At 42.8% G+C, this 27,407-nt stretch overlaps 1 long non-coding RNA gene across 1 annotated transcript; it reads left to right on the top strand.

Moving 5' to 3' along the window:
* The first annotated feature begins 9,154 nt into the window (after positions 1 to 9,154).
* On the top strand, positions 9,155 to 18,092 carry LOC146368970 (uncharacterized). The gene is made up of 3 exons (XR_014797454.1): positions 9,155 to 12,340; positions 12,565 to 14,665; positions 15,814 to 18,092. It is a non-coding gene; the product is annotated as an uncharacterized LOC146368970 (long non-coding RNA).
* Positions 18,093 to 27,407: the final 9,315 nt, after the last annotated feature.

The following is a 27,407-nucleotide window of genomic DNA, read 5'->3' as shown; positions in this document are numbered from 1 at the left end:
ATTGAAAAGGAGGTGGAAAAATGTGCAGGCTCCCACCCTTCTGCTGCCATTAAATGTTGATGTATAGTATCAAAAATATATGTACGATATATGTATAAATCAAAATCTGCTGCAGATTCCCCTCACACGCATGCATAGGCTATTATCCTATAGGTTTGTGCAGGAGATTCCCATATGCCGAACAAATAGCCGAAACAGAAGGAGGTGGAGGATGCATCCATTTTTTACATTTTGCACACGCGTGTGCGTGCACGCAGGAACACACCAATGGAGTCATGTCTTCCATGTCTCCTACCCCTCTTCCCTTCCTCCATTCTTGTTTTCCTCTTTTCCCGACCCAACACGCGGCCATCCCAGGAGATCCTGCTTCCTGCTGCTGGTCTGGGCCTCTGCAGCACACACACACCTACACTACTGTACACACTGCCTGCATCTCTCTGCACGCACATACGAACTGCCAGTCAATCAGGCAGCAGCGCAGTGCAGACCTCACTGCCTCTCTGTTGTGGGGGTCAGGAGCTGGATGTCTGTGTTTGTGTGAATGTGAGCATGTACACAGACAGACAGGGTCAAGGGGCTGGATGAGACCCCCTAAATACTATATGCGGCTGATACTTACCCGCCTTAATATTGCAACAAAGCCCCTCGGGATGGTGTGTGTGTGTGTGTGTGTGTGTGTGTGCATATCCCCAGCTCAACAGTTCAACTCTAATCTCAAATCAGCAACAGTGCAGGAATACAAACATCCCTATTAAACACTTCTCCCCTGTGAAGACATGCTGAAGGGACTCGGCTAACTGCAGTAAACACAGCACCCTTCAGTGAGAAAGTCCAGGGAGTCGGCAGTAACATCGTTCTCACGCACACACATCCGTACAAATCCAGTTCTCGGCTTTGAGTGGCCATTTAGAAATCTGGACGGCAGTTCACTGACCCAGCACTAACGAGGCAGCTAGCCCGGCCTTTAAGGATCTGTGTCTCTTATCTAGTGACCACACAGAGACGGCTATCTCCTGACCGCGTTTGACCACCGGCTCGACTGATTAGCCCGTCATCCAGTCAAGATACAGTAAGCAGAGGCACAGTCATGACCACACGGCACATAATTGCTTTTCCGTGTAGGATTTATTTTTTTCTTGGACAAACTGCGTAATTTTCTAGAACTTTAACGTGAACGTTTTACAGTGTAATACAACAGCAGTGCAGAAGTCCCAGTCTAGCATCCTGAGAGGCAAACAATCCAGGGATCTCTCCACTAACTGTCCAGTTGGATTGGACAAATGGTCAGTAGTGGTAAGATGGCAGAGTGGACATGTGATGGCCCAAGTGTCAGGGACTGGGGATTCACCCGTTTAATGAGGATCTATGGCCTGGACTGATAAAGTGCCCTGACTGAAAGGCTGTGACAAGTCCTAATGCTCACATGTATAAATGATGTGGGTGGGTGGGTTGTTGAAGGGGGTGTAGGATGTGTGGCTGAGTGGACACAATCCTCAGAGAGCGTGGGTGGGAGGAACAGGCCAGAAGCTGACAAATGGTGGAGGACAGAAAACCGCAAAGTGCTCCCAGAGCACAGAGAAGAGCAAAAATATGCAAAGAATGGCCGAGGAGGCCTTAGAAGTAAATGCGCGTGTCATTGCATTGTAGAAATACACCGTAGAAGCACTATTGTGACTATTTTACTCTGGAAATTTAGCCACTGCTAACTAACCAGCGCTTGGTCATACAATCTCATGTTTCCCTGTATGCAGAGAGGACAGCTTGTGGTCATAGTTACTGTCGATTTCTTAGGCTGCATCCACACGTACACGGGTATTTTTGAAAACGCAGGTTTTTCTATGCTTTTGGGCCCAAATCTCGACGTTAGTTTTGAATAAATTTAATTTAAAAAAACTTAATTTATGTATGCTGTATGCATTTTGTTCATTCCTAAGTTGTGAGTCTACACAACAACAAAATGCTGTCTTTCGTTATTAACATGTGAAATGATGAAGGCACTTGAAAAATAACACAAATTATCTGCTTTCCAGAAAAACAAAAACGTTTCAGAAGTACTTAATGTTTTGTGAGGGTACAAAAACCCTGTTGCCCTCTTCTGACTTCTGATTGGCCAACATTTCATTTTAGCGACGACAAAACTGCACGTGTGGACGGGATTTAAAACGGAAAATCTCTGTTTTCAAAAATACCCGAATACGCGAGGACGTAGCCTTAGAGAGCAGTTAGCAGGGAACCAACAGAAACTTGAGGATGTTCTTGTCTCCATCCCTCTCTGTGGTTTTATTCTTTGTAAGTTAGTTAGTACTCAATGCCGTTTTCTTTCTGCTGAACAGTCGAGTTAGCTGTTTTCGCTTAGGCTAACTGGATGCTCTAATTTTCCACATTTAAAGGACATATTCAGCAGTGACATCCATCCTCTCACTGAGCCAGCTCTATCAGAAATCATATTTCCCAAAGCATCAATTTGTCACATTAAAAACTGATTTCAGGGCAAAAATGAAGTAAAAAAGTGCATGCAAACATAAATCATTGTTTTATTTTGATTTGCATTGATGGAAGTGGCATTTGTACTCCCCTGTGTGGTGATTATTCAAAAGGCTACACATCTGAAACAGCAATGCGAAAAGCACACACACACACACACACACACACACACACACAAAGCCTTTGTTATGTTGAGAGCATTTGTCTCTGTACGGCAGAGAGGGGTTAAAATCCGACTGAGTCGATATCACTGGAGAATAACAGATTCAACTCGCAGTCTGAGTGTGTGTATGGGTGTGTGCTTGTGCACGCGTGTGTGTGTTTGTATGTGAGCAACACGGCGCCTTGGGACTTCCTCCCTCTTCGTCTGCAGCCCTCAGTTGAAATAGAATTGAATAGTCTGAATCCTCAGTGGTAAATGTTCACAAAGTCAATACCAACTGTTAAGTCTCCCCTGCATTGGGGTTAAGGGCATTACCATTTCTGAGGAAAACACACACACACACACACACACACACACACACACACACACACACCAGATGCCCCATGAGATGATAAAATATTTTTGAGTCTTTTGCAAAATGCTTACTGTACATTCTGCTTAAAAATTCTCTTTCACTGTAAGAAATTCATTGAAGGCTTGTTTTCATTTTTGTTCACTAATCTCGGTACAATGATCCTGGCAGGCATGTGGCATTTTTAAAGTGACATCAGACCCTGAGGGACAGCAGCATCACTGACGTGACAAAGCACCACATCCAGTTATACTCACGTATGTTTGAGCCCACAGAGGCAGAAGAAGATTGTATTAATATTAACAGCAGGAAATGAATAATGATGGAGAAGGTTTGAAGTTTCATAAAGAATACAGGGACACAGTGATCAGGCGTCACCAAGACCAAATCACTTAACTAGAGCCTGACAAAGTAAAGTAGGGACATTATGCCACAGTCTAAGCTGGGTTAAAAAGCCACGTTTGAGGCTTTGACTGCATTGAACCACGGTGAGAACCGTCATCCACAACTGGAGAAAACTCAGAACCCTGATGAACCATCTGAGCAGCAGTTGGTAGCTCAACGTTGGTAACATTGGGCTACCAACGTTATTCTAAGAGTGCATCAATGACTCTTCCAGGAGGTCATAAAAGAACCCAGAACATCTAAATAACTGTTGGCCTCGCTTGCCTAAAGTCAGAGTTCATGGTTCAACAATTGGAAAGCGACAATAAGAACAACAATAAGAAAATGGCATCCACGGAGAGCTCATGGTGAAAGTGACTGCTGACTCAATGAAACAACAAGGCTTATCTCACATTTTTCCCCAAGATGTTTGGGAAAATATAATAGTGTGACGGTCTGGGACTGTTTTACTGCTTCAGGACGACTGGACTGGACGACTTGCTGTTATTGATGGAACCACGGATTTAACTCTCTGCTGGCAAAATCCTGAAGGAGAACATCTTCCAGTCAGGTGGGACCTCGAAGCCCAGGCACACTTGCGTTATACATCAGTGTATAAAGCAATGCCCTGAATACTGGAGTGATTGACAGAATCTAGCTATTAATGCGCTGCTATTAATAACTAGTGCATTAATAATATTCACCAGAAACTCAAAGGGACCGCTAAAGACAGGACACATCAACTCACTGATCTACCCGACTAAGGACTATAACAGGAAACTGGGATGCTAGTTGGATACATGTGGCAAAGAGAGGGAAGATGATCCGGACTAAAGTAGTGGAACTGCCTGAAGGTAGAGTAGCAGACATACAGGATACAACAATTACCTGGGTATCCAACGGACCAATGGGAACTATGATAAAGGTGCACAAAGATCAGCCACAGCCAAATACCTATTGCAGGTACAACAGATGCTGATAATCCAGCTCAACAGTAGGAATAAGATCCACGCCACCAATACATACGCCCTACTGGCCTTACCAAGCTGGAATAATAAGATGAATGTAGGAAGAGATAGATATCACTGATGTCAAGACATGAAAACACCTCCCAGTGCACGGGGGTCTCCACCTGAAGTCCAACACCCCGAGGCTCTATGAGCAACAGAAAGAGGGAGGGCGAGGATTAATGAGTGTCAGAGCCACAGTTCAGACTGCTCATGGAAGACCAAGCCGCTGCATGGGATGTACCATCGACAGAGGAAGAGGCTCACATTAAGAAATCCTACCAGTGGCTAGAAAAGGCCGCCTTAAGGGACAGTAGAGGCACTGATCATGGCAGCACAAGAACAGGCCCTGAGCACCAAATCCACTGAAGCTTCGGTTTGCAGTTACAAACTGTGCAAAGGTGCTCCAGAGACACTAACAAGAACAACCAAGTGGCTGGGATAGTGCCACATATGGATTAGAAGTCCCCAGGTCCCGATGGTAGACACCACCAGAGGTGGCAAGCTTATGTACTTAGGTAGAAGTTTACATACTTATGTTAAAAATACTCTGTTAAATCTGAAGTTCTGATTTAACTTTTTTACTCAATTAAAGCAAAAAAAGGTACACTTGAGGACCTTTGTGCAAAAAAACCTTGTGCTGTACAATAAAATTGTATTAGTGTATGGGAATGCAAACTTAATTTCAGTCTAGATTTTGATTCTAATGAACTCTAATGTACTCAGCTTGAATCAGTTATGCAGAATATGAACATAGAATAAGAAGGACTTTACAATTTTTTTCAATTACATTTTTTAAATTTAATTAAAACAAATTTAATTATTTTTTTTTAATCTATTTTCTGTTGCCAACATATTAGAAGGTGAATTTCTCTCCACACCTAAACAGGAAAAAGAACTACAGCCCAGCTCATGCAGCAGTATATTAATGACTAACCTCGTATTGTGGATTAATTATCTCAGTTGTTCTCCTGGCTGAAGTTTGGTCCGTTTACAGCATCCTGCCATGCGATTGCATTTGTCCGTAACCATCGGGAACCCTCACGTTAACTTTTATCGAGTGGAAAAAAGTTAGCGTTCATCCTCCAGCTTGTTTTCAAACTCCATTGCGGTTTATTTCACACCTGAAACCTTTAGTAAACAATTAAACAAATAAAAGAAAACTGCAGTAAATTACAGGTAGTAATAACAATACTACTAACTCTTTTACGCTACGTCCACACCTACACGGGCATTTTTGTAAACGCAGCTGTTTCGTCCACACGCAAACGGTGTTTTGAATCACCAAAAACTGAGATTTTTTAAAACTCCTTTTTTGCGTTTACGTGAGGACGAGGAATACAGAGTTCGTCACGCAACATCAAAGGTATGTGCCTTTTTCACGTCACGCTGTGGCCACGTTATTGTTTACATGAGATGAATTGCAGAATGGCAGATAGAGACAAAATACTGTTAATCTGACTACCTGCAGGGTTTACACGCTTACATACACACACGCAGTTACTGTCCCTCCATTTACAAAGGCAGAAGCGTCACGGTGTCATTATTTTACATGTAGTTGTTTTTTTCCTGTGTAATAATATTCAACATTGCTGTCAATACATTTTTCAAAAAATGCCTCTCTGTGAAAAATGGGTTTAAAAACATAAAAAACTGTAGGATACTGTAACTTTACTGTATAAAGAGCTAACATCTCCAACATGTCAGGAGTAGTTAGTCATTACAACAAGTGTTTGTGAACTAAAAATCAAGAATGTGGGATCCTGTTTGTCTGTGATTTGGAGAGCCCAGCGCTGCTCCTGACGAAGGGGAAACCAATTCTGTCGCAGAGACCTACCTCGGCACTTGTGCAGGTGAAGCCAAAGGGAAGATTTGCTTCACCATATTTTCTAGTCTTTGGCTTGGAAGGAAGTTGGCTTGGAAACATCAGCGATGCTTCATCTCCTGCTTTGCGTTTGTGTGGGCGCCCCGTCAAAAACCTGTCCATGATGCAAGCATTCTTTTTTTTTCTTTTCATACCGCGCCGTCCCTGCAATGGCTTTCTTTGGCCTCTTTATGTTGTTCTATGCACTAACCCTGGTGACTGATACACCATTAGGATTACTTTTCATGTGTTGGGCAGAAACAGGTTCGATGTTTGAAGGCCTGCAGTGACTCCCCTTAAAATGTCTTAAACCAAAGGTAAAGAGCCCGTTTTGAAGATGTAAATGTAAAAAGTTTGTAAAAAGTACAGATGCCTGAAAACTACAGTAGCAAAGTATTTGTACTTCATTACTTCACACCTTTGGACACCACCAGAGGTCGCTGAGAACAACAGGGCTAAGGCCTCATGGGACCAATGATACATAGTGATGCTTTATAAGGAGCAGAAGGCCACAGTTGTAACAGGAACATTAGGAGCTGTAATACTGAAACTGGAAGAGTGGCATCGAAGCGCAGGTAAGGAGCCTCAATCTAGATCTTGTATTAGTATATATGTTTTTATTATGTTTTTACTATTAAATCCCACAAATGTCACTTTGTTTCCCAGCAGCACTCTAACCCCCGACACTGAACCCATTAATCTAATATATGCCTTTATTGTTCTGACCTTGTGAGCTATATGATGTTTACAGGTGCATTAAATATTTTTGAGTTTTATCTTATATCGTGTTGAAATCCTTTAAAGCTTCTGTGACAGTCTTTGTACCTCAGACTTAGGAAACATGCAGACACATATATTTTCAGGTTAGCCGAACAGTTTGCCAAGCACCATACATTCAGGGCTCCCTGGGTCTATGCAAACCTACATAAAGCATCGAGCTGCTCTGTAGCTCAGGTGTAGGTTAGTTCAGTATGCACAGTGTTCACACAGCGCTTCAGTGTAGATCCACAGTAAGTTAATTTGGGCTCATTTGCTGCTCAGTGTGGTAGCTAGCATTTATGAGTGGTGCTTTCTCTAATACGTCCTGCTGGTCATTAACGCAGACCTTCTACCACGAGCGCAGTGTCTCATATGAACAGTGAGCCATAAAACCCCAGGCTCTGTCACTCAGTGTCATTTAAACCAGGGCTGATTGGAACTATCTCTGGCCTTTGCGTTCTCATCCTCCTCCCCGCTTGTGTTCTTTCCTGGTTGGTTCATGAATAATGAATGAGGATATATGCAGGCTGCAGCTCAGATATTAATGGAGCTAAAAAAACAGAAGGAGAACCATCCTTTGTGCTGCCAGCCCTTCCTTCTCTGAGCTGCAGCGAGCTGCAGCGAGCTGCCCCTGCCCGGTTGCCCCTTCTCCTTACCTTGCCTTTTCCTTCCTTATTTTTTCTTTCCTTCTGCTGCCGGTGGGCCGAGATGAGACATCGCTCAGCCTCTGTTTCTCTCTTGAATAGAGTTATTCCCGTCTTTTTTGGCTGTCACTGTGGGGGCAAAAGGTGGACAGTGACTATGAAATGAGACAGGATAACTTTCAAAATGTAAAAAAAAAAAAAAAGTAGACAAAACTGTGGGAGATAAATGAAAAGTTGACTTGGCTGGAAAGTGCAAGGTGGCTATTGTCTGTTAGACCATCTCTCATTTGTTCAAGGGCACAGCACTGAGCTTCCTCCTTTGTTTGCCCTCATCCTGTCTTTATTCCAGCCTTTCCATGATCTGTTGACTCTGGCCAGAGAGGCCCCTGGCCAAACTGTGGCATGTGAGGGCTCGAGGTTCAGTGCTGTCATGTGGAGGTCAACTGAGTGAACGCTGGTCTCACTGTTATCACCCTACTCCAGAATTTTACAGCTTTTCTGTAAATAAATTGATCGAAATAAAATGTGATTTATTTTCCAGCAAATCTAAATCGGTTTGTAAAAAGCAAAAAAGCAAATTCAAAAAAGAACCAGCTTGCTGAAGCAGTCCATGTGGCACGAGTAGGCTGGCAGTCAGCAAAGTCTGGCCCCAGGCTGGCAGAGTCGCTGCCCATCCTTGGATGACTTGCCCAATAAGGCCAGAGGGCACAGATAATGGGCAGAGTCTTCTAACCCTTTATTTGTGCCAGAATGTCTCCACGTTCAACAATGTCAAATCCACACCTTATAAGGTCACACAGAGTCACAATTCTGTGGTCCAGAAAGCTGTGAATTGGCTGTGGATGGAGGGGCGTGGTAGGCAGGCCAGACCGAGTGTCCTTGACCTCTGCATCGCAGTCAGAACCTGGTTTATTTAAAAAAATGAACTTTTGGCACCTAAGAGAAACAATCAGACAGTTTAAACATGAATGCAGCTCATTCGGTAGAATCAAAACAGCTTTAAAAGCACAACTTTTTGGGATCAGACCTTTAAAAACAGCGGTCAGTGGATTCAGTCACTCATCACTATAATCGCGTTTTCTCACAGGCACTACTTTTTTGCACAGTTTTAACTTTGCACAACTTGTTAATAGGACTTGCAAGTTGGCAGCACTGTTTTGCTGTCCACATACTCCAAAGACTCATATAAAATATATTTCTACCACGCAGCAAGGTTTTGATCTCGGAAGGGAAGCAGAGTGTCAGTGAAATACCGCTAAAAAGAAGTATAGTTCAAAAAGTTTAAAATTTAACTTTCTGTGCTCGCTCGGGTGAGCGTTTCAGCTAATTACGCACAAATCCCTCACGCTCACAGCTCCAATCCACCGGCACCGCTGTCTCGGCAGAGGACAAAGAAAACAAAGGAGACTGACAAACAAACAGTGAGTGAAAAAAATATAAAAGAGAGGAAGCTTTCTTTCCATATAGCAGCTGAGCTGAGGCGACAGTGGCGTTTAATCAGTTGGTATTTGCAGCGCCGTCAGCGCGAGCAGCCTCGGCGGTGCAGCCCTCTGATCAGTGCTGGGAGAGGAGCTCCCCACCGAGCCGCCGCCGCCCCTGAACCACAGGTCAGTCCTTGGTGAGTAGGTTTCATTCGGCTGTCGCCTTCACAGTACCATCTCCTTCTCTCATTAAGATACAGTGCGTGTCTGTGTGTACATGTGCACATGCATGTATTTATGGGCTCGTGTTTGTTTCTGTGTGTGGAGTGAATGCACCCCAGGACTAGCCTAAAGGGGATGTGAATTCCTGGCCTCCGCTGAGATACGGCAGCGCAACTAGGATTTCTACCAGTGGGGGGGTTGTGTGGGTGTGTGTGTGCGTGCGCAAGTGTAAATGTGAGTTAGAGAGAGATGCAAGACGCATCAAGTGACTCGGTGCCTCGGGGTCAGACACACATACATGCAGAGAAGGAGCTGGTGCTGCGGCGGGGTAAACAAGAGCAGGCTGTTAGATCTCATCAGCCTCATCACACGCTTTATTATGCTGATTTGGGAGTATACTGTAAGCTAATCAGGAATCCGGGCGTCACGGGGGGCGCTCAGCTTAAAGGTTAGGCATATAAGGAGAGAGGAAAACTAAACTCCAACTTTATCTGCTTACTTCCACCTTTCTTTTTCTTGTTTTGAAATCGCAAAACTCGAGTACCGTGGCACAGAAAAAAGTTGGAGCTGAAAGGTTGCCACCTTTCACCCGGGTTTAAAGGGTGCGCTTCATGTTTCACAGGTGTGGGGTGATTGGCACCAGAGAGTTGATGTGGACCGGGGATTTCGACTTGAAGTCAGGACTCTGCCTGCCTGTCGCTATATGCTAATATTGGCCTTTAGACAAATTCACAAAACAGCCTCCCAGGCTCATGTTTGTTCACTTGCATAAATGCATATGATTCTTATTCTGCACCGATTTACACCCCAACACGACATTGCAATGTTACAAAGTTCAGACGTCTATTAATTCTGACGCATCTGAAAAATATTTCCGCATTTATTCGATTTTAAAACATTAAAAAAGTGACCCCTGGCTTTGAGGATGCGACTTTTTAATTATTTTCGTTAATGAATTTCTTTGACAAGACATCACTCATTTTAACCTTTTCCAAAAGGTGGATGTGAAAGAAAATACCGTTTTAATTTGGCTCTCTCTCGGTGACAGCCCATTAAACAAGCATGGAAGAGGAACACACGCTCACATGGAAATGTGGCAGATTAGCAAGTTAGAAAACAAGCGGCAAATGAGCAGGAATGCTGGTGAGAAGCGGGAGCGCTTCTTCCTCTGGTGACACATCAGAAACAAGAGTATTAATTAAGAGTTAAATGCAAAGATGGACTGGAACAGGCAAACAGCCCCAGGCAGGGCTGTCACCACCGTCACCCAGTGTGAGCGTTAAAAAATATAGGAACATTTAATAATAGAAAAACAGTGAGAGAGGTACGAGTATTGGATACATCGACATTAAAAACAAGTCTAACTGAACATCAGACATGTAAACAATCACATCACTGCACAGTAAGGCAGGAACAGTCTCTGCTGCTGACTGAGAAAATTCATTAGCCCTGAAACTCAAACAGCTACACTCACACTAAATAAAATACATGCTGCATTTTTTCATTACTGTGTCACCCTCTGCCAATTATAAATCCACTGACCTTCAAAAACCTTTTCCCTCTGGATTGGAGCTGCTTCACCAAAAAAGGTTCCACTTATATCTGGTTACTGTGCATCCAGGAAGTCTTCACAGCATTTCATCACACAGCCGTGCTCTAAAATGCTGCATACAATATCCCATAATAACAAATTTAGTAATAAATATACCATGTGCAAAGTGGCCAGGAGGCCAGTACATGGGAATGGACCCAAAGCAGACTTAAGGGACAGGAAGATTTTAACAAAGCTTTACTGAACACAGTGATATGAGATGGGAGACATGGGGAACGCTGGGAGGTTCTCTGACGTGGAGACACTGAAACAGACGGAGACGATAAATCCAGAGAGGAGCCGAGGTTGACCGAAGGTGAGAATGAGTTTAATAGTTAAGGGATTACTCACAGGTTGAAGACAAGAGGTTTTTGGGGAGGGTAGCCGAGCGAACGTCTGGCTGAAGAGCAGGCTTGTGAGGTTCTGACTTTATAGTTCCAGTGATCCAGAGGTGACAGCGAGCAGGTGGGAGTGGTGAGTAGTTACGCTTCCAAGGAACGAGTTTGCAGGCTGACTCTGTGAGTTCTAACCGGAGCGAGCACCATCCAGTTGATTGCAGGTGAGTTGAAGCCGAGTCTTAGCAAGAAAAATGGAAAAGCACCAGACACTCAGGATAATGACAATAAGTATTCATAGCCTACGCCCAGCCTGTTTCCACTGATCATCTGTCAGATGTTTCTACAACTTGATTGGAGTCTACCTGTGGTAAGTTCAGTTGATTGTACATGATTTGGAAACGCATACACCTGTCTGACACCCGTCTATATCCACAGCTGACAGTGCATGTCAGAGCACAAACCAAACCATGTCCAAGGGATTGTTTATAGACCTCTGAGACTGGATTGTGTTGAGGCACAGGTCTTGGGAAGGTTACAGAAAGACTCCTGGACCACTGAACGTGCCAATGACCAATGAGCACAGTGGTCTCCATCATCTACTCCTTGTAGAGCTGGCCGCCTGGCCAATCTGAGCAATAGGAGTAGAAGGGACTCCAGAGCTCCAGTGCTGTTCCGTGAAGAGAGTAAAAGGCACACGACACCGGCCGAGAATTTGCTAAAGGCACTTGAAGGACTCTCAGACCATGAAAAACCAAATTCTAGGGTTTAATAAAACAAAAATGTAACTCTTCAAGCTGAATCCCAAGTGTCACATCTGGAGGACACCAGGCATCATGTGACGAATACCACCCCTACAGTGAAGCATGCTGGTAGTATCACACTGTGGGAATATTTTTTCTCCAGCAGAGTTTTTGCAGTTTAATTATAACTCAGAAAATCATTTTGTTACATATGTGCAGATTCTTTTAGTTTCAAGACCTGCATCATTACATCTTGAATCATAATTTTTTGGGGGGGAATATTTTATATTTTAGGTAAATCTCTGATTTCCTGTCCATCGGCCCACCCTCCAGGGCTTCATCCCTGCCTCTGATTCTGCATTTGGTTCCAGGTTAGACAATGATAACAGTTCACACCTTATTATCAAGCTCTAATGATCAGGTTCAGTAAGTTCATTGAAATGCAGTGAAAAGGTCATTAGTCACTGAATGAAATCTCATATTATAATAAGGGTAACTTGAATAAAGTAATTGTTTTTTAACAAATTTGTTTGCCTCCTGTAGCAAAACTCAAAAACTCAAAATGTCCTTTTGGGTTTTCTTTTGGTTTTTGCAGAAACCTGTAAATCCAGCACTTTGGACCAGACATAGACATTAATGCAACCTGCTGTTGTTGCATTAATGCTCAGGTAACTGACTGGAGCTAGCTCTGAAGATCTGAAAGGATGAGTGATAACGTCGTATCAGCTGAGTCATCAGTCACACGATACTTGAATACGAGAAGTTCATGTTCAGCTCATGGTGTGATAGGTAAGGACATTAAGTTACATTAGCTGTTGCCTTGCTCAGTTTATGATGAATGTGTGTATTTGCTATAATGCTGCAAACAGATGCAATGATTAAAAATAAATTTATCTGATTTAATATGTACAACAACGTTATGATGAGATTATTGTTACTTAGTTATCAACCTAACTAAGTAAGATAAATGTAACTAGGAATACAAAAAAGGTATGAAAGAAGAAACAGCCGCCCTGTGCGTCCGTTCATATGATCTATTTTGAAGTTTGGGCAGAATCTGAATAAATCATGTTAAACTTAAGAGTAACAAAGTCACTAAAGCAGCAAGTGGAAACATTACGATTCAAAATGAAACACTGAACAAAGTGATTAGGAACAACAACCCAACAAACGTCAGGACGCTTTGCTGATTCAAACCACAGAATAAACATCAGACATAAAACAACAATCAGACCACACACGGTGCTCCAAAACTATATACATATAAATATGGAATAATATTAAAATAATATCCAAAATAATTAAACAAAACACTAATAACTAAATAACTAATAAAAAATAAAATCAGTAGGGGGCATCAAAACACAACAGGAACACAACGACAAAAAGAAAATGCAAAAGAAGAACACAGGACAGCAAAAACCTGAATGTAGGTAATGAAACGACAGGACAGGATAAGAAAGAAAGAGAACAAACAAGACAGAAGAGAAAATATAGAAGAAGGTCAGAGAGGAAACGATGAAAAACTAACATTAGGACAAAAAAGAAAGTGACAAAGAGGAAGAACCAAAAACAGGGAGGACGACATGTTAGGACAGCAAAAATATGTTTGATACAGAAGAAATTCATGAAATACATAAGACATTACTTAAAGGGCCTTAACATGGAAAAATACGGGAAACAATTAAGACAAGCTGAGGAGGAAGAGACGGGATCAGAGAGAGCAATCATGATGATGGGAAACAACCAAAGAGGAAACACTGAATTAAAACGAAGAAGACACACGAGCAACAGAGAGAGCACAAAGCAGGAGAAATTATGGAGACACACAGCAAAGCAAACCCCAACAGTTAAACACATTTAATGCAGTGGCCAGAAACTCGTGTGATGACCTGCCAGCTGACAGTATGACCTCGCTGTGGAGCTCCTCTCTGCCAATCCTATAAAAGGTACTTTTTTATTTTTGTTCGTGTGCTCATGTATGCGCACAAAAAACAAAAGAGAAAGCATTTTGGAAAGCTTGCACACACACACACACACTACTCACCTGGAGGTGGTGGGTGGGAGTGGGAGGATGGGGTCTGTGTTTAGCTGTGGGCCCTGCAGACAGGCCGATCAAAGGCTCCTCAGTCTTTGTCTGCTAACGTTGAATAGACAATAGTAAAGAGGGCTCGCTTTGATTTCAGCTCACTTTTATTGATCACAGAAGAGCAGGGATTGAAATATGAGAGACAACCCTGAACTGGATTCTTCTTTAGCTATTGATTATATCCAGAACAGACGGCATTTCACGGTGATCCAAGTTTTTATTTTATCCCCTTTTTCTTTCTTTTTTTTGAACCATGAAAACGTGTGTCTGGCTCCTTGCCTGTCTTTCAGGTGCAGCTTGTGATACATTTTTTTTACCAGACAATGCCTTGTCTTAAGTCTCATTTTCTAACTACTTCTCAAAGTTGACATTCAAACCTTAACTAGGATGTGCTGACAGAGCCCAGACTCCCTGTGTGCTCTCTCATCCATCCTAACTGCCTTCTTAGCAACCTTTAAACTGCAGTTTTAGGCAGAAGCTTTGTTTCCATAACTTCAGAGGCGGTACAGTCGGTGTACACAGGAGGCAGGGAACCAAGCACAGGGGGTGGAAGAGCTGGCTGCTGCACAGAAAGGACCGTGGGAACATGGAAGCACAGCATGGCCAGGTACATCAACCCCTCCCTTTTTCCTTTTAACAGCACACAGTCATGTGGAGCTCTTGTCCCTTGCATATAGGACCTAAACACATCTTAGCTTTGTCAAAAAAACTCCTGAGAAGCAGACTGCGTGCCCTAAATCTGAGACCACCAATCATTTTACTGTCCCAGTCGTTACTGTTATGAGGCGAGATACAGAGCTGTCTGTAAGCTCAAGTTGTGTGCAAGTGCGTGTTGGCTTTAATTTTACTTTGTTGGTAATAAAAGCAGTTCACTGCCACAGTAATGAGAGGGGAAGTGCAGTATTATAAAATGCTGCATGAGTTATAGGTCTGAACAGTTATAATGTGACAGATGAGTTTACAGAGAGCAACTCAACTTTGATCTTTCGTTCAGAAACAGATTTAAGCAACCACCTGTTTTTAAGTAAAGTGCTTAAAGGTCTTATGATAAGATAAGATAAGATATTAGTCTTTATTATTAAGCAGCGAAAGTTTCCTTTTTCAAACGGACTCTTCAGGGCTGTTTAAGTTGAGCTGACAGATTTGGTTATTGGAGGACAGCTAATTTTTTGGCTAGAGTAGTTATTGTATCGGGGCTGAGCACATGTGCATGTGGCCACTATTTGGAAGAATGGCATACAATTAAATATTGGAGACGTAGGAAAACATAAAGCCTGTGAGCTGATCACTGCAGGCCCTGACATGATTCAGACCTACTGGCTAAAGAAGCTAACTGTAGAGTCCCAAGAGGCCAAAGGCCTGTACCAAAACTGGGCTCAGGTGCTGAACCAAGTGTGGAGACGGCTGAGTTAGCTTCACACAAGCTTTCTTCATTTTTGCACCGAAACATAAATGGCGTGGGAAACGTGACAGCGTGGACACAAAACACAGCAATGAGACAGACGTGAGATTCATGTTTAAGGAATCTAGCATGGAGGTCTAAGGCAAGCACAAGGCGAGGCTGGTGACCAGCTCCTCCTCATGACATCAAATTGTATGCAAGGACTGAACACTGATCCACCAGGACAGCAATGACATTGGACTCTCATTTGGACTGCAGACGTGTAGTCAGATGGCACATAATGTCCTCCTTGTATATACTCGTTCACTGTATATAAAGTTCTGTCTGTCTCTCTCTCTTTTTTCTTTGCACAGTCGAGGAGCGTATCAGGTCACATTTCACTGCGTGTTACACCTGTATAACTAGGCACGGGACAAATAAAGAATCTTGACTCTTGAGATGGTAAACGAGAGAATAAACTTCGGCATAACTCAGATCATCACACTGCCAGAAAGCAACATTGCAGTCATTGAGAACAGCTACAAGTACCTGGGAATCCCACAGGCAAGAGCAGCAACCACCAAATACAGAGAGTTAGGCAAGTCCAGAAGAGTCACCAAGGGTCCATCACACCAGGCCAGACCCCAGATGCAGGCTGTGTAAAGATGCCCCTGAGACAACCCAGCACATAACAGCAGGGTGTAAGGTGCTAGCAGGCAGGGCATACATGGAACGCCATAACCAAGTGGCCGGCATAGTGTACAGAAACATCTGTGCCGAGTATAACCTGGAAGTCCCAAGGTCAAAATGGGAGACGCCCCCAAGGGTGATGGAGAACGACCGAGCTCAGATCCTCGGTCGGTATCTAGGGCTTCCAGATACAGACGGACAAAATGGTGATGGCTGACCAACCGGACATAGTGGTGGTAGACAAAAGAAGACGGCCGTAGTGATCGATGTAGCGGTTCCCAATGACAGCAACATCAGGAAGAAGGAACATGAGAAGCTGGAGAAATACCAAGGGCTCAGAGAAGAGCTGGAGAAGATGTGGAGGGTGAAGGTGACGGTGGTCCCAGTGGTAATCGGAGCACTCGGTGCAGTGACTCCCAAACTAGGCGAGTGGCTCCAGCTGATCCCGGGAACAACATCGGAGATCTCTGTCCAGAAGAGCGCAGTCCTGGGAACAGCTAAGATACTGCAGGACCCTCAAGCTCCCAGGCCTCTGGTAGAGGACCCGAGCTGGAAGAATGAAGACCGTCTGCAGGAGCGAGAGGGGATTAAAAATAAGGATATCTATCTACTTAAATATCTACTTAAAAAATATTTTACATATTCTTGATTTCTCTCATGTTTACATTTGCTTTGAGTATTTAGTGTCTTAGGTCTCATTCTTAGTTCACAGTTGGTTTCGTTTTATTGATCATTGTTTCTTCCTCCTCCATCAAATTCTCTGTATTTAGTTTATTCGTGTGTTTGTAGTATTCTTGTTTAGTTTTTGCACTTCCTGCTTAATTTGTTTGTTTGTTGTTTGCTTTTAGCTTTGCTTCATGATCTTCACGTCTCCCCTTGTGGCAGTTCATCATCTCCATGTGTTGCCCAGCTCCAGTGTGCTCTAGTGTGTGTCTGTCCCTCATGTACATATCAGGCTACATTAGCAGTTCTGTATTTCCTCATTAGGTCCCCTCCTCCACACAAACATACAGAGCGTGATTTCTACTTCCTATTTGACACCAATAAGTAACCATAGAGGAAGTAAGTCTTTAAAAATCAATAGGTTAGGTGTGTGTGTGTGTGTCTGTGTGTGTGTGTGTGTGCGCGTGCGCGCACGCACGAGTTTGTGTGCATTTTCTACATCTTACACACCTCTTACCACCTATAAATTGTCCCTCTGGTTTCTTTTGACCATGTTTAAAATTTTGGAGTTAAGTTAAGCTTCTGAGTTTTGCTCAGTGGTTTTTTATAACCCTCCTGTAGAGCAGCTGGATGGGCGATAGAGATGCAATGCATGCCTTTCAGGACCCCCTGTTGAGTTTAGTGGGTCACTTGGCTTATTATTTTGGCTCAGCTAACTCCAGGCTGCCTGGGCCTCCTCTGTGCTGGCTTGATGGATGCATATTTACAGACGTGCAAAAGTCGTTCTAAATATGAATGAAACCTGTTTAAAGTTACTGAAGTTCAAACGTATTTTTAAAATGAGGAACAGGACTGTGCTGCTGTTGCTGCCTGTGAGACCATCTTGTGATTTTTCTCTCCTTAAAATCGCCAAACATGCACAAAAAATATTGATAATCCAGACTTTAAAAAAACTATTTGGGCTGAGTTCAGCCCAAATCAATGTCCACCAAACAGCAACATATTTCTGCAATCAGGGCTCACCTGCAAACAATGTAAGATTATTATATTTTTTATAACTACTTTCTATAATAAATGCATACAAACCTGAATATAAAATACTATGAAAACGTGATGTGTTTTATGTTTTAGTTAATGTGTGTAATCCTTCCTGTTTTTTCTGAATCTTATAATAAACAAGGTTATGATCTGCACGCTCACAGGAACCGAAGCCTTTTAGAGCAGGTTTGACAGCAGTACTTCCTCTGTCATCTCTGCAGTAATATTTCATTATAGAAATTCTGAAAAACAAGTCGTCAGATGAATGTGAAAATGCAAAAGGTTTGAGTTTTTTTTAAGTGTTTTACTAATTAATGTTCTAATAATCTAATGGTAGATTAAATACATTTCCTGCAGGTGTTATCATTGTGTTTTCTTGCAGGACTCTTTGATGACTCATTGGTTTCTCTAAGGCCTTTTGGTCTTTTAGGCCCACTCATATGTTTCTAAATGAGTCACTAGTTGAAGTGTAGTAAGAACTTTTCACCACAAGATGGACTTAAGGATGCATGGATTTGGGATGTATGGCAAACAGCTAGGGTACAAACCTGCATACTTGAATACTTTTCCAGTCACTACACCTCAAATGCAGAGTCACGTTCTATCAACCCATATATTTTGAAGCAAAAGTCTCCTTGAGGCTGGAATCACAGGTGAAAAAGAAATAACCAAATAACTTGCATATTAATTCCATATATTTACTTTTGTGTGTTTTCACTGTGTTCAGGGCTCCATGGGAGAAATCTCTGGAGTTTATTACACGGAGAAGGCCAGTGCCCATCCCCACTGCTCCCTGGCCAGTTCTGTACATCCCAGTTTGATGGGTGGAATAGAGGGAACCTATGAGGGGTGAGAGGGAGGTAGAAATGGGATGCAAGGAGGAAAGAGACCATAAACACTGCTAAGCTAATAAGCTCAAGCACAGCAAACATTAACATAGTGGCAGAAAAGAAGAAAGTGGCCTCTGGAACAAGTGACACAATATTTTACCTGTGAGGAAAAAAGAGAACGTGTTATTTGTAAATGGTGACCAGGCCGTGCTTTGGGAGTTTTTTAAAGCTAAAGTTCGGTGCAAAATATCATGAAAGGACACAAAACCTGCCATCTATAATCCAGGTTTGAGTTCCCTCCCCAGACGCCTTAACGCCCACTCACAATTCTGGGCCATCTGACCTCAGGAAATCACATGATAGGGTGGGGGCAGGTTTCACAATGAGCTCATCCGAAGCCCTGGCTGATTGGGACCCACACCAAGTTTCACACCTTGGCTCATGTGATTAGAGGATCATCAGGGGGTCCTTTTGTCCCTCTGTGGGGGGACACTTCCACTGGGACTCACTGCCATTTGACATTAGAACTGAAGAAGCTTCTCAGATGAGAGGTGAAACGTCTTCAAGCAACTTAAAGAAGTCCAGACGCTTTTCTTTGCAAGCTCCTTAGACTACGATGACCTGGATGACTGAGAACCTTCACAGACACATTCATCCTAATATCTTCCTCCCCATTTGTTCTTCACAGAGACACAAAACCTTTGTTAACTGTTACTAATTACTGGCATTTGTTTCAAAGCCTAATATGGCAAAATAGTGGTTTTGTTTTTTCACCCTCCATACTAAGAGGAAATAAAGCATCTTTGTGGTGTGTGAATAATTTTCAGTGGTTTCCACACATTTGTGCATCAACTGCTGAACATGACAGACCTCTGCAGCCCCAGGACCCTGCTGTTCTGGGCTGGGATCATTGCTTTGGCCAGCTGTAAGTAAATTTTCATTATTTCAAAATCAGACCTGATGCAGAATGTTGTAAAGGAAGAAAAGAGATGCTTTTCATAATGTTTTAACAGTTAATGTTGAGTAGTTGCCTTATTCTTCATTCGTCAATATTCGCCATCCTTCCCATTTGCATAGTTTATCTAAAAAATATATTTTACAGTATAATATGGCTAAAACACACACACACACCGTTATATAGAACTGTAATCATCCGCAAGCCTCGGAGAAAACATGAATACCTAAATATTTTATATTTCCAGCACTGGGGTAGAAGAAGAATTACAGAAGCAGCAATTCATCAGAGAACTGTGGATTTTAACAGTTTATCAAATAATCTGAAACTTGAGAAGGCTTCTTCAGTGAGGGTGGTTTGTGAATGCTGGAGAAAAAGTAACATGTTATCCGCATAAATGGGAAATAGCCTGTATTTGTAAAGCACTTTACTTGGTCCCTATGGACCCCAAAGCGCTTTACACTACATTCAGTCATCCACAGCCACCCTGGGGCGCACTGACAGAGGCAAAGCTGCTGGACACTGGTGCCACCGGGCCCTCTGACCACCACCAGTAGGTAACGGGTGAAGTGTCTTGCCCAAGGACACAACAACCGAGACTGTCAGAGCCGGGGCTCGAACCGGTAACCTTCCGATTACAAGACAAACTCCCAACTCTTGAGCCACGATCGCCCCGTAAAGACGATTTCATGTTCCACATTGTTCCATTTTACGCCCTTACAGGGGCGGATCTGGAGAAATTTTCTTAGGGTGGCAAAGGAATCAAATGGGGGGGCAAAATCAAAGCGTATTTTTCCAAACATATGCAGGTGGTTACAAATGGTTAAAATGTTTCAAATGCAGTAAGTATACACGTTTTTCATATATATATAGTCTGTAACTTAATTATTTTCTGTAGCCCACATAGTTAAACACTTTACTTACATAAAACAGTTTTGATGCTATGTACAGTACAGCCTGTATAATAAATAAATATGTAGCCCAATAAGTATAAAATCCAGAAATCTAACATGGGGCGCTTCATTTACAAACACAAGCCTAACTTTAGTTTCACATTTTTTGTTAGAAAATAATCAAATTGTTAAATGCTTAAATTACACAAAATGTCAGAAATCTGCACAGTCATGAACAAAAATTGAAACCTAATTTTTCACGATTTGTTAGATTAACCCTCTGAGGTCCAAAATATAACCATCTTTGACTCCTTTTGATTTTACGTTTGTATTTCACCCTCAAGTTGTTTCATTTTATTTTTTCCTGCCTTGTTTGGCATCATTCCTTTCAGCTCAACCTCAGTCTGAGTTCAGTTGATTTTTCATTGACATACTGTATTAATATTACTGATCTGAAATCACACAAAAAACTTAAAATCTTAGTAGTTTTTTTTACTGTAAAAAAACACAGACATGCTGAGTAATTTTTTTTACATTTTACATTTTGAAAACTTATGCACGCATTTTGTAAACATATACAACTATTTATCTAAAAATGCAGCCAATACACCTGCTGTTCTTTATTTTGTACAACCATTTAAAAATATTACTAAAACTAAAATGAGACAACAATCAGGTGTCGCAATAAGATGCCGCACAAATGATGTGTGTCAGTAAAAAAAGAAAAGTTTGTCCACCAGAAGACAGAGGAGAACAGCGCAGGGATAAACCTGCAGGCCTGACAGCAGGTGTATCACTCCGCTGGGTTTCTACCTGGTGACAGTGTTTATGATGCAATGTGCCTTTGTGACATTCATTAGCAGATGGGCAGTAACGCGTAACGCGTTACTGTAATCTGATTACTTTTTTCAAGTAACGAGTAAAGTAAGGGATTACTATTGCAAAAAAGGTAATTAGATTACCGTTACTTTCCCATAAGCACGCTGCGTTACTAAAACCGTGATTCTTCTGTGAGTGTCTAATGAGAATGACGTAAGCGAGTGCGACGTTGGTGTCAACAGCTGTGTGCAGATCAACAATGGATCATATATCGAGTGCGGGAGAGAGTATGAGCGTGCAGCGTTTACAGCGTGGAAGTACTGACCTTACTTTGAGTTTGATTCCATAAAAAGTGACAAAAACATTAGTGTCCGCTACTCACTGTGTGGGACGAAAAGTTCTTTTTACAGCAAAAACCCCGTAACCTCCGAGCAAGCACCGAGTGCACTACGACGTAATGGGAAATTCACAGACAAACTCGCGGATTCTTCCACTGACCGCTGCGGCACACCTGCACCAGGGTAAACCTCCGCCTACCCCACTCCTGCTTTACAGGTGAAAATAGAGCAAAAGGACCGCTAGTCTTTGACTTTATTTATTTTCTGCTGTGTTTCACTTGCATCTATTTGAAGGACTGAGTGTAACAACCAACCACCTGTATGAAATCTGAAATTTCCATGGTGTTGTTCAAAATGTGGTCTGGCACAATCCGCCCCTGCGCCCTTAATCACTATATCCTGTCTAATTGCTGCTTCTAGTGGTTCTATAAAAATTGCAAACAGTGGGGAGGAGAGTGGGCATCCCTGCCCGGTGCCCCTCTGGAGACAGAAGATGTTTGGTCATTTGTCTTGACACATCCTTCCAGCTCGGGTCGTCTATCGGAGGCCTGGGGGCTTGAGGGTCCTGTGCAGCATCTTTGCTGCCTGCTTGGGTGTTGTTCCTGGTATCTGCTGGAGACACTCGCCCAGCTTGAGGGTCACTGCACCGAGTCCTCTGATAACCACTGGGACCGTTGTTGCTTTCACCGTCCACAGCTGCTCCAGCTCCTCTCTTACACAGTGGTGTTTCTTCAGCTTCTCATGTTCCCTCTTCCTGATTTTGCTGTCATTCAGTATCACTACAGACGTCTTCCTCTGCTTGACCACCACTATTATGTTTGTCTGTATGTGGAAGTCGAACAGGATCTTAGCTCCCTCTTGACCACCGTAGGGGGCGTATTGCATCTTGACCTCATGACTTCCATAGACCATACTTCTTAGGTAAGGTAAATATTTTGTAAGGTAACCAGAAATTAACGTTCTTAGCTAGCTAAGACGAGCAGTTGGCTCTCAGGGAAAGCCATGTTCGCTACTTATTCTGTGCACATTAATGAAGTTACCCAGACTAAAGAAATCACCCTGAGCTTGAATGTAGATTAAAGTCATTGCTGTAGTTCAGACATTAGCTCTCCTGCTCTGACTGAACTAAACTGAGGGATGTTCAGAGCTTCAACTGAAGATGAGGAACTGAAGCAACTTATATGAGAAACAGAAAAGTCACCGGGCTGCTCAGTCACTTACTAACGTTACAGTTACTTTTAAGGCTGGACTCTCCTTCAGGTCCTGTGCACAACTGATTGTTAAATATGTGCAAACAGCAGCATGTTTTAATCTTCACATCTGACAGTGGACAGTAACACCTTTTTTTAAAGTTGCACTTCAATATCTCGCCATGACAGATTTAAGCTGATTAACTGAGGATTAAAAATAACTCTCACGGTATTCTTGCCTGTGCAATCACTTTGTTTCTAGCTGATATCTCAGTTTGTTACTAACACAGTTGATGTCTACACAATAAAAGAAAAGGGTTAAATTTGCAAAGACTAATATTTATGTACTGGGACCAAGTCAAAATGTATGTTTAATCTTTCACTGATGTTAGTGTATATGCGTTTAATTATTTATTTTTTATTCCATTTGAAAAGCACCAACGACTCAAAGGTATCTATCGAACAGACGCGTATAAAATTAAAGACAAAAAGTCAAAGACATTAACAATTTATGTAACTGTAACTATATATGAGCATAAATAGAAATCAGTTTCGTGTTTAGGAAAGCTGTTGGTCTCAGACCTACAGCACTTTTTAAAAGTCATAAAAATACTTAAGTTCAGTGGTTAAAACAGAGGCTTCATGACGAGGGCGTGACATCTTCTAGACCAGTGGTTCTCAAACTGTGGTACGCGTACCACTAGTGTTACTTGGGTTCTCTCTGGTGGTATCCAGGAAATCTCCAATTTTTTTTAAGATTAAATAATACACCATTGTGGAGGTATGCAAAGGAGACATGAGAGTTCCCGAGGCTCTTCTGGGAGCTGAAGTCGACCACAAGACTCCCCAAGCGTGAGTCCTCTATGAAGAGCAGCCTTTCCTTATCGCCAGCAGCCGCGGCCGCTACAGAGCACTGGCGGGCCCGTTTCCCTGGGCCTTAAAACTGCAAAGGTGGCAGGGTGCTGTCACACTGATGGTAAAAACACAGCTCTTTTCCACCGTGCCGCGATCCCAGCCACCATCGATGAGTCGGAGGCTCGGGGGGAGAATAGGTGGGGTCACGGGAGATGCCGTCGGTGAGTTGGGAACTATCGCCTGGATGCCGAAGCTCCTGGTAGCCAGCAGAATGTGATCCGCTTCTTCGGTGAGTGGTAATCCTTCGCGGCCAGCAGCGAGGAGGGACGAGGTAAGAGAAGAGGAATCCGCCGTCATCCAGTCCTAGCAAGGACAGCGTGCTCTCCGTGAGCCCAAGAGCAACACCATCAACCAGGCCCGAGAGAGAGAGAGGAGTTTCTCGGCCCGCTCTGCATCAGAGAGGGTGTAGCGCCGCAGCAGCAGCGCCCTGAGAGCGGTGTATTTCCCTTGGGTGGAGGGATCCTGGAGGAAGGTCATCACACGGGTGGACAGCGGATCCACCACATGATGGTATTTCATGTCGTTGGGTGAAATGCATCTGTTTGCGTACGTGCCGTCAGGTTTAATCATTTGCTGTTTGGTGAATTGGGGAAGTCGATTTCAATTTTTTAAACCCACGTCTAGTAATCTCAGTCTCTCACTGGATGTGCTCCTGTGGTGGCCAGCACATGATGGAGTGAGTAGGAGCTGTTGTCCAGCATCGTCCTTGTCCATTGTCTTGGACATCTGCCTCTCCAACACCACCTTAAGGGACTTCAGCTCCATCCCCACAACATTATTGACTTTGCGGGTCAGTTTATTGAGTCTGTTGGCATCTGCGACCCTCATCCTCATAGAGTGCAGTGGTGTTTTTAACCCAGCCCAGTTCATTAACAGAGTGTACTCTGTGGTATTTTTAGTCCTCCACCATGTCCACATAGACCCCCTGGATTCAAACAGGGGTCACTGGTTTCCTGCTCCTCCTAAAGTCTGCACTCTAGATCTTGTTTTAACATATGGCATAGAAACTGAACATTTAACAGTGTTTCCTGAAAACCCTCTCCTGTCTGATCATGTCCTGATAACAGTTACATTTACAATAATTGATTACACAGCGGTGGAGAGTAGATTTTATCAAAGTAGATGTCTTTCTGAAAGCGCTGTAACTAAGTTTAAGAATATAATCCACCCACTGTTATCATCTTCAATGCCCTGTACCAACACAGAGCAGAGCAGCTATCTGAACGCTACCCCAACAGAGGTCGATTATCTTGTTAATAATTTCACCTCCTCACTACGTACGACTCTGGATACTGTAGCTCCAGTGAAAACTAAGGTCTCTAATCAGAAGTACCTGACTCCGTGGTATAATTCTCAAACACGTACCCTAAAGCAGATGACTCGTAATCTGGAGAGGAAATGGCGTGTCACAAATTTAGAGGATCATCATTTAGCCTGGAGAAATAGTTTGCTGCTTTATAAGAAAGCCCTCCGCAAAGCCAGAACATCTTACTATTCATCACTGATTGAAGAAAATAAGAACAACCCCAGGTTTCTCTTCAGCACTGTAGCCAGGCTGACAAAGAGTCAGAGCTCTGTTGAGCCAACCATCCCTTTAACGTTAACTAGTAATGACTTCATGAACTTCTTCACAAATAAAATTTTTATCATTAGAGAAAAAATTACCAGTAATCATCCCACAGATGTAATATTATCTACAGCTACTCTTAGTACCATTGATGTTAAGTTAGACTCTTTTTCTCCAATTGATCTTTCTGAGTTAACTTCAATAATTACTTCCTCCAAACCATCAACGTGTCTTTTAGACCCCATTCCTACAAAACTGCTCAAAGAAGTCCTGCCATTGATTAATTCTTCGATCTTAAATATGATCAACCTATCTCTAATAATCAGCTATGTACCACAGGCCTTCAAGCTGGCTGTGGTTAAACCTTTACTCAAAAAGCCATCTCTAGACCCAGCAGTCTTAGCTAATTATAGGCCAATCTCCAACCTTCCTTTCATATCAAAAATCCTTGAAAGAGTAGTTGTCAAACAGCTAACAGATCATCTGCAGAGGAATGGTTTATTTGAAGAGTTTCAGTCAGGTTTCAGAGCTCATCACAGCACAGAAACAGCTTTAGTGAAGGTTACAAATGATCTTCTTATGGCCTCTGACAGTGGACTCATCTCTGTGCTTGTCCTGCTAGACCTCAGTGCAGCGTTCGATACTGTTGACCATAATATCCTATTAGAGCGATTAGAACATGCTGTAGGTATTACAGGTACTGCACTGCAGTGGTTTGTATCATATCTATCTAATAGACTCCAATTTGTGCATGTAAATGGAGAGTCCTCTTCACACACTGAGGTTAATTATGGAGTTCCACAGGGTTCAGTGCTAGGACCAATTCTGTTTACATTATACATGCTTCCCTTAGGCAGCATCATTAGAAGACATAGCATACATTTTCACTGCTATGCAGATGACACCCAGCTCTATCTGTCCATGAAGCCAGATAACACACACCAATTAGTTAAACTGCAGGAATGTCTTAAAGACATAAAGACCTGGATGGCCGCTAACTTTCTGCTTCTTAATTCAGATAAAACTGAGGTTATTGTACTCGGCCCTGAAAATCTTAGAAATATGGTATCTAACCAGATTCATACTCTGGATGGCATTACCTTGGCCTCCAGTAACGCTGTGAGGAACCTTGGAGTCATTTTTGACCAGGACATGTCCTTCAACGCACATATTAAACAAATATGTAAGACTGCTTTCTTCCATTTGCGCAACATCTCTAAAATTAGAAATATCCTGTCTCAGAGTGATGCTGAAAAACTAGTTCATGCATTTATTACTTCCAGGCTGGACGACTGTAATTCATTATTATCAGGATGTCCAAAAAACTCACTGAAAAGCCTTCAGCTAATCCAAAATGCTACAGCAAGAGTACTGACAGGGACTAGAAGGAGAGAGCATATTTCTCCTGTTTTGGCTTCCCTTCATTGGCTTCCTGTTAAATCCAGAATTGAATTCAAAATCCTGCTCCTCACATACAAGGTCTTAAATAATCAGGCCCCATCTTATCTTAATGACCTTGTAGTACCATATCACCCTATTAGAGCACTTCGCTCTCGCTCTGCAGGCCTACTTGTTGTTCCTAGAGTATTTAAAAGTAGAATGGGAGGCAGAGCCTTCAGTTTTCAGGCCCCTCTTCTGTGGAACCAGCTTCCAGTTTGGATTCGGGAGACAGAAACTATCTCTACTTTCAAGATTAGGCTTAAAACTTTCCTTTTTGCTAAAGCATATAGTTAGGGCTGGACCAGGTGACCCTGAATCCTCCCTTAGTTATGCTGCAATAGACGTAGGCTGCCGGGGGATTCCCAAGATGCATTGAGTTTTTCCTTTCCAGTCACCTTTCTCACTCACTATGTATTAATAGACCTCTCTGCATTGAATCATATCTGTTATTAATCTCTGTCTCTCTTCCACAGCATGTCTTTTATCCTGTCTTCCTTCTCTCACCCCAACCGGTCGCAGCAGATGGCCCCGCCCCTCCCTGAGCCTGGTTCTGCCGGAGGTTTCTTCCTGTTAAAAGGGAGTTTTTCCTTCCCACTGTCGCCAAAGTGCTTGCTCATAGGGGGTCATATG

This window comes from Perissodus microlepis, chromosome 17, assembly GCF_051167445.1.
Source record: "Perissodus microlepis isolate ML-2025 ecotype Zambia chromosome 17, ASM5116744v1, whole genome shotgun sequence".
NCBI lineage: Eukaryota > Metazoa > Chordata > Actinopteri > Cichliformes > Cichlidae > Perissodus > Perissodus microlepis.
The sequence above is the reverse complement of the archived record's forward strand: the minus strand, read 5'-3'. Positions and strand labels throughout refer to the sequence as shown.